This window comes from Schistocerca americana, chromosome 6, assembly GCF_021461395.2.
Source record: "Schistocerca americana isolate TAMUIC-IGC-003095 chromosome 6, iqSchAmer2.1, whole genome shotgun sequence".
NCBI classification, from domain to species: domain Eukaryota; kingdom Metazoa; phylum Arthropoda; class Insecta; order Orthoptera; family Acrididae; genus Schistocerca; species Schistocerca americana.
The window spans coordinates 645,248,981-645,269,796 of record NC_060124.1 but is presented as its reverse complement, the minus strand read 5'-3'; the positions used below and the strand labels follow the sequence as shown (position 1 = coordinate 645,269,796).

The following is a 20,816-nucleotide window of genomic DNA, read 5'->3' as shown; positions in this document are numbered from 1 at the left end:
ACTACATTGTGTGAAACTGAAATTTTTAAGGTTGCAGTTCATAGTTGCAACTGGGTCACTACATTCACATATATAAATACTTCATGCAGTGCTGTGGCATAGCACAATGGTTGGCAGATTAATCTAATGTGTAGCATGTCGTAGGTTTGAATCTCATCAATGTAGCAAAATTTTTATTTCTAAATCTAACCAAAAGAGTGTGATTATTATTTTCATTCAATTAATTGGTTTAAATGTATTTTTTTATTTTTAATACTTTGCTGCATCATTTTTCATCATTGTTTTGACTGTTCTATTTGGTCTTATTTTTCTTCCTGTCACTATTTCTTCATTTGGAATCTGCCTCAGTCATCTATAATCCACGAACAAGTGCCCACATGGACTGTTCACTGGTTTCTAACATGGCAGCATGTGCAGCTAGAGTAAGGATAGTTACAGGTAACAAATGAAACGGAGAAATTTTAATTTGCTTTCAGCCCTGAAATTGAGTTTTTGTTGTCTTGAGTTTACCCTTAAGCGTTAGCTTTAATCGCCATGAACAAAGCGATCATGATATTAGTACTGCTGCAGACTGTTGACCACAATTTTCTCAGCTGGGTTAGGACACAAGTTTACAGTCAGGGATACAAAACGGGTCGTCTTCCCCAGTTCAGTCACTGGTCACTTTAAATCAATAGTCGACAGAGTATCCAACATTTCTGACATACCTTGCACCAGCCACTAGAAAAATTGCTCTGTGTTAAACGTTTAACATAATTTGTGAAGTGAGCCGCTTGTTTGTTGTCACCTGTAACCAAACGGTAGCTGGTAGCCAATGTGGCAACATTGTTGCGGCAAGTGATTGATGTCAACTATCAAGTAATTTTATTCAGACTATTGTAGTGAGACAGGGTACCTTCTGCCATGCACCATATGGTGGCTAGTGGAGTATGTATGTAGATGTGGAATCAGTCTTTCCTTCTCATCCCATCTGGAAAGTCTCCCCTGATCTGCAGTTCTGGGTAACTTTCTCAAAATCTACAATTTTTCCTAGACCTATCCTTCACCCCTCTTCCTTCCACTTCAACCCTTCTGCCTGAAGAATGAGCTACTGGCTCTGAAACCTTGCCTAATTATAATCTTCTTTTATGTGTGTGTTCTGCCGCCACTTAGCAAGTAGATTGTTTATCTATCCAATTCAATTATCATGTAACCAAAAGCTGCATTTAACACACCAAGTCTCTTTTACCAATCACTTTTAATATGTCCTACAGAATGTACTGGCTATCCTGTCCTTTTTTGAGATTACTGTTTTGTTGTACTTTTCTACAGGCATCGTCTTACTTATTAGGAGTCAGTTCCTTCATGTTGTTGTTGTTGTGGTCTTCAGTCCTGAGACTGGTGGTTTGATGCAGCTCTCCATGCTACTCTATCCTGTGCAAGCTTCTTCATCTCCCAGTACCTACTGCAACCTACATCCTTCTGAATCTGCTTAGTGTATTCATCTCTTGGTCTCCCTCTACGATTTTTACCCTCCACGCTGCCCTCCAATGCTAAATTTGTGATCCCTTGATGCCTCAAAACATGTCCTACCAACCGATCTCTTCTTCTAGTCAAGTTGTAGAGCTGCATGTACTCGGGAAAAATTACGGCTGTAGTTTCCCCTTGCTTTCAGCCTTTCGCAGTACCAGCACAGCAAGGCCGTTTTGGTTAATGTTACAAGGCCAGATCAGTCAATCATCCAGACTGTTGCCCCTGCAACTACTGAAAAGGCTGCTGCCCCTCTTCAGGAACCACATGTTTGTCTGGCCTCTCAACAGATACCCCTCCGTTGTGGTTGCACCTACGGTACGGCCATCTGTCTCGCTGAGGCACGCAAGCCTCCCCACCAATGGCAAGGTCCATGGTTCATGGGGGGAGTTCCTTCATAGTCAACAGTTAAGGAATGGGTGGCTGAATTCATATGTAGCATATGTCTCTGTAAGATGACTCATGAACAACTTCCTAGAATTACAATCAAATATGAAAATGCTGAGAAAGAACACAGTGTGATATTGCAAGATCAGTAATTAAAAAGATGTGCAAAACATTTGATGCCGTGGCCATACCAGAAAGTGAGTGGCATGTCTGTTGAAGCCTGACTACAACCTAATGTGAAAAACAATTTGGGACAATCTGACACACAACTGATTCTATGCACCAATCTGTTCCCGTGGATGAAATGAAACAGCAGTTGCACAAAAATAGCCAAGGTGACTTAATCGGAGAGAAAGAGTGGTCATTGTTTTCTAGGATGCAAAAGGGATTTCTATTTTAGATTAGCTTGCAAGACTGAAACAATACCTCACAAATACAATGCAAGTATTCTGACTCAACTGGATGAAAAAATATGGAGCCAAGACCCAGGGGGAAAAAAAAAGTTTATTGTCAGTGAAATGCATATGGTCACAAAGGCACTTTCACAATAGGAAAACTGGGAGTTTCAAGTGTGAAGTCTTCAAATATCTATTCCATTCTCCAATTTTTTCACATTCTGACTTTAGCTTCTTCTTCTTTTCTTTTTGTATGAATGATTCACTTAAGACTACATGCGTCACAGCTCAAAACCGTTTTGTGAGTCAACAACTGGATATGTTTTCACTGGTCTGTCTCTTGTAACTCCGTTGGACATGGAGGTAGCAAATGAGGATGTAGGATGTCCATGACATACTGCTGTGCTGTCAGAGTGACCTGAAGTCATATCCGATGCTGCCCCACACGCCCTCTCCCTATGTCGTTGTCATACTCACTGACAACTGTCATCGCGGGTCTTGCAGAATGTCTCACTGCTGGTCACATGACAGGTGCAGGTGTGAAAGGGTTACTATGTGCTCGGCGTACATTACAGCAATTCTCCCATGGGCTCGTCAGACACGGTAAACCGGAAGCTTGCTGACAAGCACACCACCCTTACGTTCCCAAGCAGTCCAACATGGGGCCACTACCACATCTGAATGACTCACAAATCTGCATATTGCATAATTCAATCAGCCTGGCAAATGGAGACACCCAATTAGGCCCCTTCAAATTTTGTTGCGTGCTGATAATGCTGACTCACAGAAGTACAGGGCATCTGTGTCCTTCACAGGGATCACTCAACATCTTACACTCTTCACATCTCTTATAGCTCCTACCATTCTTGGTAACAATCCGAGACACAAACAAAGCTAATGCAATCTGGTGGCCTTTGTATCCATTTCAGAGAGTTGCGACTCTCATAATTTACCACTGGTATGCACACTCGTGAAACTACGTTGCTTCAGGGAGCTTCCCTTTTTTTTGTTCAAGCTGTTTAGTTCTTTGAATCCATTTTTCTTGTAGCTCAGAATAATTATTTTATTGTGTAGCAAACTTACAGACTAGCATTCTGGTCTGAGCTGTCGGAGTTGGCGGTCATGTGTGTGTGAGGTGTGCTTGCTTGTGTGAATGAATGGTGTGTATTTCTATTTCTTTTTCTGATGAAGGTTGTGGCCAAAAGCTTATGTGTAAGTGTCTTAACTGTGCCTGTCTGCATTTTAACGTGCCATCTTTATGGTAATTAGCACTCTATCTTTTCCTACACTGCTGATATTCCAACCTGGAGTTTCCATTGTTTGAACTTACGGTCTACTGTTTTATGTTGCAGTGCACTTCTCCAAGTGTAATACACAAATGTTGCCTTAGGAAAGAGTCACAATAACATCCATGTCTACCGTTTGCTATTTTTTACGAAATAGCACATCACACTCGAAATTTAACTTAGCCAATGAAATAAGTTTGAAGATTTATTGTGTGTAAGAGACACAAGGGCCCACTGTGTGGGAAATGTGGGAAGTTCTGTGCAGAGATGGAGTTATCCACAGACGCAGTAAGTCTTGGGAGCTATACGGGTGTTTAAACATCGACACCTGCTGGGATGAGGGGCCACTTGCTCTGAGGTGGCGCTGTGCCAGCAACGAGCTCGACCCATTGATTAGCACCACAGATGACAATGAGCAACCAGCTGCTTCTCTGTGCAGAGATATAAAATTTATCGATTTTGGACATCTTTTGACAATCTGTCACATGGAGAACAATGTTTACTCTGGCAATTTTAACACTAATCTACTGCTCTGCAACATATTAATGTGAAATGTTGTCTATGATGTTGAAGCGTGTAAGTTAAACTGATATCTGAGAATTTGTTGTTTTTGTGGCACTATCTGGAAAATGACCTCTCTTGCAGCTCCAAGCATAAATGTCAAGTGAAGAAGAATAATTAGCACAGCACACTGGAACCGAGTAGGGATCCGGTTTACTGCTCGGCCACTAAATTAGCATATTGTGAGTACACCAGAATAGACACTGTACACACTTGCATATACTACATACACAAGTACAAGCATCGATCAAGCTACTGTGAAACTGCACTCTGTGTGACTCATCACTACATCAGAATACTGTAAATGTGGTGATTCCAATTTCTTAAGGTCTCTTCCTGTTTGTTTTCATCAGTAGGATCTTATTTTTCAAGTATGTGGGAATCCAATGAGCTGCCTGTTTGGATACATTCTTTCTGTATGTCCCACAAGTTGGATTCCTTGGAGACACATTGTAACAAGAGCTTTTAGGAATTTGCCTGGAGATTTCACACTGGGTTCTGTGTGATGTATCCCATCCTTTATTCTTGGACCTAAGATTTTTACTACAATTTTACATTCTTCTAATTCAGTTTGCTGTTTTCATGTCTTGTGTTGGACAAAGAGTCTCTCTCATGCATAAAGAAATTCTAATTTGATCACTGTTGTACAATGTTAGATTTTAGAGTTCCAGGAAAAATACTTTTAGTTAACTGAGAGACAGTTTGTACTTTCTGAAGTCTGGATTCTATGGCCTTCTTTTCATTATGATGTTCAGTGGTCTTTTTCACCAAATTATTTAAACTATTTAACACCGAATACTATGTCATTGCCTATATAAGTTCACCCAGTGCCATTTTGGTATCAGCCAAGAATTTTTTCTCCAGGTGAAATTAGTAGTCCAATTTTCCTAGCTTGCTCCCTTAATATTTCAAATTGCTTTAGCATATCAGTGATGTTTTTGTCAATTAGTATTATGTCATCGGTATAGGTTACACAATATAATTCTATCTTTAAGTTTACGTTCTAGTCAGTGTAATAGTGCACCTGCTCTTCTCCATTGTCTTACAATTTTCTTAGGGGCATAGTTGAATAGCAATGTGATATGCCATCCCATTTTCATATTCTTATGTCTGTCTTAAATTACACTGCTTGAAAAAAAGTGAGACACTCAGAAGGTGGGGAGAAAACAAATTGAAACATAGCTAATTTAGAGGGTATGTGATGTTATTTCAGTGATAACAAAACAGAGTCAAATTTACACAGAACTTATCAGTTTGAGCCCACTTATCAATACAGCAATGCACCCTGTCTGGACTGGACAGTGCGGGAGGATGTCGTATAGCTGCTGTATACCCTCCTGAGAAAGGTGATCCACAACTGTTGTAACTGGACATTGCAATCATGGATACAGGCAGTGGGATGGAGTTGACGTCCATGTTGGTCCCATAATGTTATATCGGGGACAGATATGGGGATTTTGCTGGCCACAGGAGTATATCAACATCACACAGACAATTTAAAGAGACACACACTACATGTGGACAAGCACCGGCCTGTTGAAAAATAGCACCACAATACTATTACACACTGCTGTACCATCAGAGTTCCCACGGCCATTACAAGCCGTGACCTGAAGTCATACCCAATGGCTCCCCACACCATGGGACTCCTTTGTGACCCACCCCCCCCAAAATGTGGAAGAATGGGACCTCTCCCCATCTCCCCGGGTCACTGTCAAACTTCTCCACGATAGTCATTTGGAGCAGTGCAGGACTGGGACTCATCAGTGAACATAATGTGATGCCATTCATTAGCAGTCCATACTTCTTGATCATGGCACCACTTCACATGCAGTCATTTGCTTGGGTGTTAATGGCAGCCTATGCGCAGGACGGCAATTCCATAGTCTGGCTGCTCCTAGCTGTATGACACAGCATGTTGCAAGGAGACTATTACAGTGAACTCCTGTTTATCCGAAATGATCAGGACGGTGGTCAGTTCCGATAACGAAAATTCCAGATAAATCAAAGTCCCCCTGTTTTCACATGTGAACACTCCAAATTGCGTCAATATTGCGAAATACGATCGTAAAACGTGCGTAGGGTATGTAAAACATTACTGATATGGTTGCAAATAACCCTACACTTTTTTACTGAAAAAATTGTGTTGACATGTTAAAAAGGCACCAAACTATGATTGAAAACTCAAAGTTTTTAAATGCTGTATAACAAAGCTCATTTATTTTGCATTCTTACAGAAAAAATCTCCCTTATTTGGCAGCAGGAAAAAACAGGAGTTTTAATTTTATTACCTACTCTTTTGAATAAAAAATAAACTACTGAACAAAATTATGAAACAAATCTAGAGATTACTCAAAGGAACGAAAAGTCTGTCCAGAGGAACTTTCAAGAAAAGTAAAAAAAAAAAAAAACTTTTTAAGTTATGGACATAGAAGTTCTAGGATGCTTCATTAGAGTTTATTTTTTGGTAACGAAGTCACGAATGTCTTTTTTTCTTTTTGCTTGAGAAACTATTGCTGCAACAATACATCTCCAACGTTGAAATCAAACTATTTCAGGATAAATCGTCTCCTCCTGTTGGCTGATGTACTCCAGGGCAGTTTGGATCACTTCGTAACAGAATGTGTGAGGAATATTTTTCTTTGATTCATCATCAGAAACATAGTCTTCTAACGCTTTATGATCGGTTACAATTTGGACGATTTCATCCTCAGTCACATGAAAAAATGCCATTTTCCATCCACTCTTCAATGTCTTCGAAGTGTGTGTCTTTACAACCAGCTTCTCCAGTAAATTCACCAAAATTATGTCAGCTTGAGTTTCGGTGTTGTCTCCTCCTTCCCACCACTTAGGTTGCCTTACGATCTAAGAGTTTTTTCCAAGACCTAACAAGAGGAACTGGAGGAATTAGATTCCAAGCTTCAGCAATCAATGAATGACACTTAAAACATCAATTTTTTTAAGAGCTTCCACAAAATCATCTGCAGCATCAATCACACCTATTAAGTATTCCAGCATCTTGTGTCTGTAATGTTTTTCCATCACCTCAAGAATACCTTGGTCCATCGGTTGACATAGAGATGTGACATTTTGTGGAAGAAATACAACTTTGATGTCCCCATCTTGCAGATCACCTGGGTGAGAAGGAGCATTGTCCACAAGAAGTAGCGCTTTTCAAGGAAGTCCTTTTCCTTCCATGTAATTTACTACAGCTGAAACAAACTCTGCCTGGAACCACTCTCTGAAGATGGCACGGCACTGTTCATACATGCCTTAAGACTGATTCGTGTACCTCAGTGGGAAAGCTGGTTGGTTGGTGTCTAAATGCTCTTGGTGTTTTGGATTTGCCAATTAAAGTAAGACACAGTTTATGATTGCCAGTGGCATTACTGCAAGCGAGGACAGTAAATCTTTCTTTGATTTTTTTGTATCTGGAAGCCATTTCTTCTTCTTTAGAGGCAAGGGTTTTCGTTGGCAGCATTTTGTAATTCAACCCAGTTTCATCACATTTGTAAAGTTGATTGTCAGTATAACCTCCTTTGTCAATGATTGTGTGCAGTTTCTTCTTAAAATCAGCATAGCAGCTTCATCCCCAGATAATGATTTGGCACTGATGGCAATTTCATGGATGCCATGCTGCTTCTTGAAATGATCCTGCCAGCCATTACTTCCGAGGAATTCTTGCTTCTTTCCTTCTATCAGCTCATTAGCTCATTTTGACAAATTAGAGGACCTGAAACTGACACACCTTTGGCTCTTATTTATTCGTGCCACAAAAATAATGCCTCTTCTAACTGAGGATGTGCACCTTTTCTCATTGTTTTTCAAGATTTCACTGCGCTGCCCAATGCTTGGATGGAACAAAAATTTTTCAATTCCTGATCGATTTGTCTTCCGATCAGTAATTGTACTCCTACTCTGCAGCAACTTTTGTGGGTGGCTCACCAGCATCAATTCTCTGCAAAGTGTGATGATCTTTTTCCAACAAGATCACATTCATTTTATGTTACGTGCCCGTAGTCACGTTCAGTGTTCTTTTTACAGACACTTGACTGAGTCCTTTATGGTTTTTGGCCCCTTTTATCTCTGGACACTTTAAGGCACATAGTGGGAGCACAAAACCTCAAATCAGAAACACACAAATGCACAACTTGACAACACTCGAGATGCACTAGACAAACTTTTGATTTTTGAAACCAGGCTGTGGCAGCCATCAAATGAAAGCATTCGATACATCTATGCCATTTCCTCTGTTCTACCCAAGCCCACGTGGCAACACAACAGGGTGTTGTACGTTCACTGTTAAACACTCAGCTTTGATGTACCGACAACAAGTGGAAAGTGTTAGGTGGCGCACTCTAATTGTCAGTTTCGACAGGCCTACGTTGTGCTCCATAGAACAATACTGTATGTACTGTACTTCCAAGGAGTTCCAATAGATGGCAGTGGCATGAAACCATGCAATACGAATAAGAAACGCACTAGAGCTTCAACCAACACACGCACGAATTGACGATACTTGGACTTTTGACACGCACCAGTGCACTGATTAGCAGTAGATTGCCAAAAAACACCAGCAAATGCTTGGCTCCAGGTGCACGCAAATTGAAACTTGTCAAGTGTCAATCTAGCTAGCCAAAAGTGTAGCTGCACGAGAGTTTACTGTACTTGTTCTCAGATGGCAGTCACAGACGTGAACAGGTTACAATGTACTCAGTACACTACACAGTGATGCTCTCTTGTAGTGGTCTGATGTAGTCAACTGGAACATTGATGATGAGTAAGCCCTTACTTTCCAACATCAGGCCACTGTCAGATCCAAATACTCCAAAAATACAGATGTTGCAAGGTTTAACCAGGGGACCAAATGGACATCCACAATGAGGTTTCTTTCAAACTCTCATCAGATAATGCTGTCTCACACCAATATGCAGCACCTTCATATCCTCCAGAGTGATGATTCAACATCTGACGCTATTCACATCCCTTATATACCACACGATGCTTGCTAAACAGCAATAAAAAAAAAGAACACTAATGAATAATGAAGGAAAAGACAGACTGTTACTTACCATAAAGAAGATACCTTAGGCTGCAGATGGGAAGAATTAAAAGACACTTACATAAAGCTTTCAGCCACAGCCTTCATCAGTAAGTAGTAATCTGTCTTTTCCAACATTGTTGATATTCCTACTGGAGTTTCCATTGCTTCAAGGACACTGATGCTTTTCTGTGAGTGTTTGCTTTATGATGTTTTCTGCATTTTAGCTTTTTTTTAAGAAAAGAAAAAAAAAGAAAGAAAGAAAGAAAAAAAAAAAAAAAGATTTGTTGCTGGAAAACTTCTGAAGTCCAATAAAGGAGTTACAACAGCCATATATGGTTATCTGGTGGACCTTGCAGAACCAAATTCTAGGGCTGAAATATACTGTTGACCAATGGGCATTAATCAGAATGAATACTAAATAAAAAATTAAATCCAAGTTTACACAAAAAACACAGGTTCTATCACTGTTGCTTTTCATTCTATTTTGCTCTTATGTTTGCTATGACTTGTTAAGCAGAAATTTTCTTTCTATCTACAGAGTTACATTTGCTGTAATGTATCTTACCTCCATGTTGTTTCTTCTTTCTTCTCACTGCTGCCCCAATCATGGCAAGCAAGTCATCCTCACTGCATTTGCTTCGTATTGCATCTCTGAAACAACAGTTAAAACACCCGTTAAACAGTACCAGGCAATTACCACACAGTGAAATGTTGGTACACTAAAACGGAAGAAAAACTTTGCAGAAATCTTCAACAGTAATCTTGTAGTCTGCAGTAGGCAACAGCAGGATAACAAACCCACTGGACAAGAATGGGAAAGTCATGATAGAAGTTACTTTCATTTTTATAAATAAACAGGTATCTTACACAAATGCTCAAGAGTATACATAGGATCTCGGGCTGAAGAGGTGGAGCAGAAACTGACATTAGTTTTGTTGAAGAGGGAGTACTGGAACACAGCACAATTTCTTGCAAAATGAAGCCAAATTTATTGATAAACTCTTAATTAATTGCCAAGCTCACTAATGTGACCATTTTATAACAGGTACTTACTGCTTGGAGTATATGTGACTTTTCAGGCTTGCCTAATAGATCTGTTGCAAAAACACTTTGGGTTTCCCACCAGATAACATTATGCAAGTCCCTCCCTCAATATTTCAGTGACACAACATTTTGGCATCTTCAGGTGGTGGTGATTTCCACCATCACTGCTGCAAGATGCAACTGGCAATTTCCACGTGACAGCTTTGAAATTTATCATGTGGATGACTATGACCATCATATTTAGAATTCAGAGGATTTCATAGAATACCTGAAGATGCTTAAACTAGAACTTTCAGATCTTTTAGTTAGCTCAAATGTTATATCATTACTTACAAAAGTGCCCCTGCAGCCCTCATTAGAGGTTATTAGCAGCAAGTTTGAGAAAGAAATTGTGATGCTGTTTAAACATGTGCATACCTCATCCAATTTCTTATGTAACACCAACTACTTTAATCAAGTGGACAGTGTTCCCATGGGAGATCCTCTATTTCCCTTAGTAAATATCCAACATTCCTCCTTCTGGCAGAATGCTGAAGAGACATTTGTGGTGTGGCCCACATAATACAGACACTACCTATGTCCCTGCAGCATTTGCACTCGCTCCATCTGAATATTCAGTTCACTGTGGAAGTACAAAAAGATAGCAGCTTACCATTCCTGGATGTCACGGTTAGAAGAAAAGCTGACATAGCACTGGGGCTTAGTCTCTACTGCAAACTGATACACGCAGAGTTATATTTGAGGTCCAAAAGTTGCCGTCACCCTGCACAATGTGGTAGTGTCTTACACTCCCTGGCACATAGAGCACACGTGATTTCAGATACCGACAGTCTGCCTGGTGAACTGTAACACCTAAGAACAGTGTTCCAGCAGAATGTTTATTCTTGTAAACAGATTTGCAATGTGTTCTGAGCAAAGCAAGTTCAGTGTAGGGATGTAAATGAAGATACTTAGACAAGCACTGCAAATGGCTTTCTTGCCATATTTCAGTGGCATGTTTTCAAAATTAAAAGAATCGCTAAGAGAAACAGAATCAAGTGTATTTTTCGTCTACCAGCAAAACTAAGGAATTGTTTGTGTTCAGTTAAAGACAATCTTGACCTTAGAAAACACAGATCATATATAAGATCTGATGCCATTATGGGAAACCTTATATAGGGCAGACACCTCACATTGTGCAAGAACACTGTGTTCAACAGCGCTGACAAAAATGCCACCCAGTAAATTAATGGTAGTAGAGCACTGCCTGAATACAGGGCACCACACGTTTCCCAAGAGGACTGAAATTTTATCCTCAGCATCATCACTCTAGGACTGTGTTTTTAAGAATGAGGCATGTATCCATACGGTGGGCAATCTTACCAACAGGAATATGGAATTTTGACTAAGCACTGCCCAGAATCCAGCACTGACTGCCATGAAATTAAAACAGTAGAAACCAGATCCTCCGATGTATGACCTGATGCAGTACCTTGCAGAGAGTTAATTCAGCTCTTAACCACACGAGTGTCCAGAAGTGCAGTCATTGCCCACAACACATAAGCAGAAGGCTACTATGAATGGCATTTACATCCAACTGGGAGTGCCTGTCCACACATTCGTACTCCTGCTTCTAGCCTGACAAATTTCAATTCTGCTGTGCGAATATCACCAGCCACATCTTGCAGCAGTGATGACAGGACCCACCACTACCTGAAGATGACGAACAGTTGTGTTGGTGAAATATTGTGAGGCTTGGACAAAGTTATTCAGTGGCAAATCTGAGAAGATTTGTATACATTATTTTTCTGTGACGCAGGTAATGTGCAGCAAAATGTGATAACTTTCTGCATTTTCCTTTTTGTACATTTCAAAATACCCCAAAAATTGGTGAGAAACACTGAACATATGACATAACCAGATGACACACCCCACAGCATGTGCAGCAGTCGGGGTTGAGTGTAAATGAATTATTGAGCAGTGCAATACATTCATTTGAGCAAACAGAGCAAATTTCGAAAACATTTTGTAAATATGATCTGTTGTAAATGTAGATGTTAAAAATTATTGTCCCTGCTGTAATCAAGCAAAAGCAGTTCTGATTTTGTGTTTATTGCTTCTGTCCCTTCTCTTGTTAGTAAAGAAAACATAGGTCATTTAATGGCGAAGATGCTATTCTGAAGTTTATACTCATCTACTTGTTATGCAATATGGTAGGTTTTCATTGTACTGTACTTTGCAAGAAATCAAGGAAACTGCAAGACCGGTAAATAAAATAATAAACTTCTATATATAAAAATAAAGATGAGGTGACTTACCGAACGAAAGCGCTGGCAGGTCGATAGACACACAAACAAACACAAACATACACACAAAATTCAAGCTTTCGCAACAAACTGTTGCCTCATCAGGAAAGAGGGAAGGAGAGGGGAAGACGAAAGGAAGTGGGTTTTAAGGGAGAGGGTAAGGAGTCATTCCAATCCCGGGAGTGGAAAGACTTACCTTAAGGGGAAAAAAGGACAGGTATACACTCGCACACACGCACATATCCATCCACACATAAAGACACAAGCAGACATATATATATCTGCTTGTGTTGTCTGCATGTGTGGATGGATATGTGCGTGTGTGCGAGTGTATACCTGTCCTTTTTCCCCCTAAGGTAAGTCTTTCCGCTCCCGGGATTGGAATTTTACTATCATTACTTTTTTTTTTTTTTTTTTTTTTTTTTTTTTTTGTTTTTTTTTTTTTACCACACATATTCCACACGGTTCATGCTCACTCCTTCAATGATACTGCCCATCCTTCTCTAGTGTGTGAGTTGTCCATGCTTTCCTGCGTGTTTGTTGGTTTAAACACCCTTGTTTCAAAAGAGAGTGACAGCTTAGATACAGTCTTGTCAACATTTTGTATTTTTATTTAGCAATTATTGTTTGAGCCTTATAGGTGAATGTCACAAGATATTGTCAACCACTGCATTCACTAGATGGGAATGGGGTTCATGGGGTTCATTTTTTAAGTTGCTGTTATCTTTTTCATCCTATCTTGGACTAGCTTTTCCATACTCCCACTCTATTTTACGTAGCCAAACAGTTATCTGCCCTTGCAAACTTGCTCCTTTACTACCAAGTCAACTAATACTGGGCAGCATAACAGAAGTTCCAATATCCAGTCTTTCACCACAGTTCACCTACACACACTTTTCACTCACTGATTTTCTTTTTTCAATGTCATAAATATTTTGCTTTCACAGGCTGCTGTGCTTTGAACATAAAATTGTAGGAACATCTGCCTCACATGTCTTTTTTTTTTTTTTTAATTAAAGAATATGTTCCTTGCTTATTCCTATTTGCTTCTGATACATTTCCATTCTCACTTTTATTTTGTTTTGATCCATTTCTTTTTTCTTTGATAGACAAGTCAAACAACAATGGCAATATGTTGCAGCCCCCTGTGTTTCACCCTACTTACTATGAACTTACTTTTCTTAGCTTCCAATTTTATTAGTCATTTGGTTTTTAAGATACTTAAATTAATTGTTTGACCCTGTATTTTTATATCTTATTTTACCTTCGGTTGATAAAGGATTTCTGGTATGCTCACAAAGAGAGAGCTGATTCTTCCCACCCCTCACCCCCCTTACCATGTCCTGAAACAAACTTATCGCCAAGTCTTAGTCTAGTCATCAATTTAAAAGTGTCAGTTGTTGGTCCCATTGTCTAATAATTTGTACATTTATACACATGAAGTTCCAATTTTTATTTGGAACATATAGACTCTGATAATCATGAATCACAGTTCAAATGGCTCTGGGCACTATGGGACTTAACATCTGAGCCAAGGCAGGATTCAAACCTGCGACCGTAGCAGTCGCGCAGTTCTGGACTGAAGCACCTAGAACCGCTCGGCAACGGTGGCTGGCGAATCATAGTTACCATCACATGGACAGAAATACTATGTTAACTTTAATACAACACAGGGACATAGCCAAAAATGTCTTTACATAATTTCCAGTTCTGATTACTTTCCTTTAATTTAATCTCACAAATAGGTTAGTGTAACATGGTGTTGACAGAGGCAAATTATATATACTCACAAATTATTTAGCTAGAGGTATCTGGTTTGTATGTCTGGGAGGGAGGAGGGTGCAAGCTGAAAACTTCAAGAAAAGATTACTCATTTCATACCTGCTGGATTTAACTGCAGTTTATCTCTTCCATATACCAACCACATACCTAATGTGCATGGCAAACAGTTTGAAAGTATTATTCTATACTCAGCATTTGGAACTATCAGTTCCTTCATGAGAGAGGAAAGAGGGATAAGTTTCTGAAGGTCTGAAAGGTCACTCGGACTCCACAACTAATGTGAGGACAAGAGGAACGAATGTGTCTATAAGAAGTTTTGGAATTTCACCTCCTGAAGGTAAAATACTGATCAGTCTGTCAGTCTTCTAGTAATTTTATGGTTTCCTCGCATGAATTTTCACTTGGACATGATTATTCTATGTTTCATCACTCACCTGAGAGATATCTCTGAATACCCAAAGAGTCACACCTCCAAATTGCCATCAGCTGTTATCTGTAAACGGTTGCACGTGCCACAGAAGTGTTCACTCATTGAGGTAATAAATCCCACACGTCCCTTGAAGCCCGGGACATGGAATGCCTGCAAAAAGAAATTGTAAGAAAATAGCTACTGCTGTTGTGTAAATACTATAAATGTGTTGCTCACCAAGTGGAGGAAGGAGAAAATGTGCATTAAGGGGAGTTTGAACGGCCTATCCTGACAATGTTAAATTTGGTGACTTAACTTCCCCGTATTTCAGGAACAACTGTAGCCATTGACAAGAAACTTTTACAGGACATTAGACTATATGTTCTGAGTCTTACAATAATTGCATTTCAGCCACTGCTTTTGGAAATGCAATTTTTTAATTACACAGTTAAAATTTTGTGTACTTTTTTGTATGTTATTCTAAATAATTTTATTTATGCATAATATTATGTTCTTCTTTTAGTTCAGAAGACTCAGAATACGTATGTTATTACTCCCTGAAAATTTTAATTCGCTACTCGAAGTAGTTTCTGAGATTTAGGGAAAAATGCAAGAGAAAATCTAAATTTTCAAGAAGAGTTTTTAAAGTTTTAATAGACTGTAACCCAATATATGCTTAACATTTTATTTTTAGTCACTCAGAAGCACCCTGCACCATACTGTATATCATCCTCTTGACCTTTTTTAAGTTTTTTCTTGTTTTCTTCTTTCTGGACTCCGTAGTGGCCAACTGTGCTGCATACAGTGCTTTACCATTGCAAACCTTGTCCATCCATTCAAATTCTCTGATGCAGTTTGCTCCAGAATTAATTCCCATATGTTGTAGCACTTTCACGCTACCAATGTTGCCATCATTAAAAGCAATAACAGCATGACTCACCCCCACTTTAGTGTCTTCATTACAAGAAAAACATTTTTTGGTCTACATCTACATCTACATCCATACTCCTCAAGCCACCTGACGGTGTAGGCTACCTTGAGTACCTCTATTAGTTCTCCCTTCTATTCCAGTCTTGTATTGTTCGTGGAAAGAAGGATTGTTGGTATGCCTATGTGTGGGCTCTAATCTCTCTCATTTTATCCTCATCGTCTCTTCGCGAGATATACGTAGGAGGGAGCAATATACTGCTTGACTCCTCGGTGAAGGTATGTTCTCGAAACTTCAACAAAAGCCCGTACAGAGCTACTGAGCGTCTCTCCCACAGAGTCTTCCACTGGAGTTTATCTAACATCTCCGTAATGCTTTCATGATTACTAAATGATCCTATAACGAAGCATGCTGCTCTCTGTTGGATCTTCTCTATCTCTTCTATCAACCCTATCTGGTACGGATCCCACACTGCTGAGCAGTATTCAAACAGTGGGCGAACAAGTGTACTGTAACCTAATTCCTTTGTTTTCGGATTGCATTTCCTTAGGATTCTTCCAATGAATCTCAGTCTGGCATCTGATTTACCGACGATCAACTTTATATGATCATTCCATTTTAAATCACTCCTAATGCGTACTCCCAGATAATTTATGGAATTAACTGCTTCCAATTGCTGACCTGTTATATTGTAGCTAAATGATATGGGATCTTTCTTTCTATGTATTCGCAGCACATTACTCTTGTCTACATTGAGATTCAATTGCCATTCCCTGCACCATGCATCAATTCGCTGCAGATCATCCTGCATTTCAGTACAATTTACCATTGTTGCAACCTCTTGATATACCACAGTATCATCCGCAAAAAGCCTCAGTGAACTTCCAATTTCATTCACAATGTCATTTATGTCTATTGTGAATAGCAACAGTCCTACGACACTCCCCTGCAGTACACCTGAAATTACTCTTACTTCGGAAGACTTCTCTCCATTGAGAATGACATGCTGCATTCTGTTATCTAGCAACTCTTCAATCCAATCACATAATTGGTCTGACAGTCCATATGCTCTTAAATTGTTCATTAAACGATTGTGGGGAACTGTATCGAACGCCTTGCGGAAGTCAAGAAACACAGCATCTACCTGGGAACCCGTGTCTAAGGCCCTCTGAGTCTCGTGGACGAATAGCGCGAGCTGGGTTTCACACGATCGTCTTTTTCGAAACCCATGCTGATTCCTACAGAGTAGATTTCTAGTTTACAGAAAAGTCATAATACTCGAACATAATACATGTTCTAAAATTCTACAACAGATCGACGTTAGAGATATAGGTCTATAGTTCTGCACATATGTTCGACGTCCCTTCTTGAAAACGGGGATGACCTGTGCCCTTTTCCAATTCTTTGGAACGCTACGATCTTGTAGAGACCTAAGGTACACTGCTGCAATAATGGGGGCAAGTTCCTTCGCATACTCTGTGTAATATTGAACTGGTATCCCATCAGGTCCAGCGGCCTTTCCTCTTTTGAGTGATTTTAATTGTTTCTCTATCCCTCTGTCATCTATTTCAATATCTACCATTTTGTCATCTGTGCGACAATCTAGAGAAGGAACTACAGTGCAGTCTTCCTCTGTGAAACAGCTTTGGAAAAAGACATTTAGTATTTCGGCCTTTAGTCCATCATCCTCAATTTCAGTACCTTTTTGGTCACAGAGTGTCTGGACATTTTGTTCTGATTCACCTACCGCTTTGACATAGAAGCAAAATTTCTTAGGATTTTCTGCCAAGTCAGTACATAGAACTTTACTTTCGAATTCATTTAACGCCTCTCGCATGGCCCTCCTCACATTACATTTCGCTTTGCGTAATTTTTGTTTGTCTGCAAGGTGTTGGCTATGTTTATGTTTGCTGTGAAGTTCCCTTTGCTTCCGCAGCAGTTTTCTAACTCGGTTGTTGTACCACGCTGGCTCTTTTCCATCTCTTACGATCTTGCTTGGCACATACTCATCTGACGCATATTGTACGATGGTTTTGAACTTTGTCCACTGATCCTCAACACTATCTGTACTTAAAACAAATCTTTTGTGTTGAGCCGTCAGGTACTCTGAAATCTGATTTTTGTCACTTTTGCTAACCAGAAAAATCTTCGTACCTTTTTTAATATTTCTATTTACGGCTGAAATCATCGATGCAGTAACCGCTTTATGATCACTGATTCCCTGTTCTGCGTTAACTGTTTCAAATAGTTCAGGTCTGTTTGTCACTAGAAGGTCTAATATGTTATCGCCACGAGTCGGTTCTCTGTTTAACTGCTCAAGGTAGTTTTCAGATAAAGCTCTTAAAAAATTTCACTGGATTCTTTGTCCCCGCCACCCGTTATGAAAGTTTGAGTCTCCCAGTCTATATCCGGCAAATTAAAATCTCCACCCAGAACTATAACATGGTGGGCAAATCTACTCGAAATATTTTCCAAATTATCCTTCAGGTGCTCAGCCACAACAGCTGCTGAGCCAGGGGGCCTATAGAGACATCCCATTACCATGTCTGAGCCTGCTTTAACCGTGACCTTCACCCAAATTATTTCACATTTCGGATCTCCGTCAATTTCCTTCGATACTATTGCACTTCTTATTGCTTTAAACATGCCTCCCCCTTCACTGTCCAGCCTGTCTCTGCGGTATACACTCCAATCTGAGTTTAGAATTTCATTACTGTTTACATCTGGTTTCAGCCAACTTTCTGTCCCTAGTACTATGTGGGCATTGTGACCGCTTATTAATGAGAGCAGTTCTGGGACCTTTCTATAGACGCTCCTGCAGTTTACTATTAGCACATTAATATTGTTATTCCCTGTTGCATTTTGTCTACTCCTACCTTGCCGCATCTCAGGAGGTGTCTTGTCGGGCCTAGGGAGGGAATTCTCTAACCTAAAAAACCCACATGTGCACTCCACATATACTCCGCTACCCTTGTAGCCACTTCCTGCATGTAGTGCCTGCGTGACCTATTCAGGGGGACCCTACATTTCTCCACCCGATAGCGGAGGTCGAGAAATTTGCACCCCAGATCTCCGCAGAATCGTCTGAGTCCCTGGTTTAAGCCTTCCACTCGGCTCCCAACCAGAGGATCACTATCGGTTCTGGGAACGATACTACAAATAGCTAGCTCAGATTCCACCCCGCGAGGCTTTCCGCCTTCACCAACTCCGCTAACCGCCTGAACGAACTGAGGATGACCTCTGAACCCAGACGGCAGGAGTCATTGGTGCCGACATGAGCAACAATTTGCAGTCGGGTGCACCCAGTGCTCTCTATCACTGCCGGCGCGGTCTCCTCCACATCTCGGATGAGACCCCCGGCAAGCAGACAGAGTGAACACTGACCTTCTTCCCCGACCTTTCCGCTATTTCCCTAAGCGGCTCCATCACCCACCTAACGTTGGAGCTCCCAATAACTAATAAACCCCTCCCCCCATGTGCCTGCTCGGACCTTGCTGAAGGAGTGGCCACATGTCCACTCACAGGCAGAACGGGCGATGCCACACGGCCAGCCTCCACACTGACCCTCCACCTCGTGCGCCGCGAACGCCGCTGAACCCGCCACTCCCCTTGGGAAGAGGGTGGCACAACCGCGCCCGGTATCCGCAAAGATGTGTCGACAGCAGGGTCAGTGGGTGAAGCATGTAACACCTGGGGTGTACCATGCAACGCACAAGACTCACCACTGCCTGAAGACGGCTAACCGCGGCCATCAACACGTTCAGCTGTTTGCGAACAGTGGCCAGCTCCTCCTGTGTCCGTACACAGCAGTCTCACATCCTATCCATCTTAAGAAATCAATTTACTGTAGAGAGTTAATCAACTTATAACTAGACTGCTAATTCACTAAAGGCGGCTGATAGTTGACTAAACTGTGGTTACTAGACACTTCCTGTAGAAAACAATGAAAATAGCACTACCTGTCTCTGGACTGTATTGAAAACAAACACTAGCACTACTGGCACTATGGCTGACTAAACGGACTTTCTCTGACTGTATTCAAAACAAACACAAAATCTATGGAACACTATTAGTAGCACTCGACAATTAAAGCTTCCTAAAAGCAAAAACACACGGAAGAAGAAGTTACAAGTAAGAAAAATAGAGTTAATACTTAAATCAGCATAGCTCGCTGCACAGCAGACGTGACGCAGACGGCAGTTACGACGACACTGACGCTATAAGATTATTGAACGACTCATTGGGATTTTGAGTCTGACAATGCAGACACTTCTTCAATAATTCAGGATTGCCAGGTCTCTGTAAACAGGTTTTATGATATCCACAACTGCTGCTGGGATATAATGTTTATGGCTGTATGACCTGTTTGAGTACTGGGCATTGCAGTAATTGCACCATGAACCAGATCCAGGAGGGCATGACCAACACATTCCAGTTCTGTGATAAGCTTCTCACCATAAGGCTGAGTGGCTACTACACTGTTATATGCATTTGAGTCTGCACAACCAAAGAACTTAGTGTAACACACTCCCCTTTAGTTTACAGATCGATTATAAATTTCAACAGCTGCACAGGCCTCCGTACGACTAGTTGTCCTTCATAATTTCTGTCACAGATATGCCCTTCTTCATTCCCTGATTTATACTTATAAGAATGTTTGGTTAAAATCTGGAAATCTATTAGCTTTCCAGTATCCACCACTGGTCACTGTAGCAACAGAATTCTTAGAACTTCAGCTGCGCTTCTACCAAGTGCCCCAAAAGCTACTGATATGTCAATCATACCATCGTTTATTTCAGCAGCTTCATTTGCAGCACCCTTAATTGACTCACATGCAGTGGATTTCACAGCAGCTCCAATAAATCCTGCATACTTGTCCATTTTACAAAGTGGGCGTGGCATATACATCACGACACACATTGTTTCTGCTGCAGTGTGTCCTTTGCCAATAGCTCTCAATCCATAAAACCACCTAACATTTATTTCAAAATAATTATCTTTACACTTATCAGAACTCCAAAATGAATGAGTATATTTACAACTGGCAGAACTAATGATAAGTTTCCTGGCTAGTCCATTTGATACCTCAATGTCTTCATGTAAACTAACTGGCCCACCACATACATACAGCACACACATTCACATAACACCCCTGCTACGATGTGTAGATGTATCAGAATATAACC

At 40.5% G+C, this 20,816-nt stretch overlaps 1 pseudogene; it reads right to left on the bottom strand.

The window, feature by feature from the left end:
• Positions 1–20,816, bottom strand: part of LOC124620362 — a 64,351-nt pseudogene that overhangs the window by 12,347 nt on the left and 31,188 nt on the right.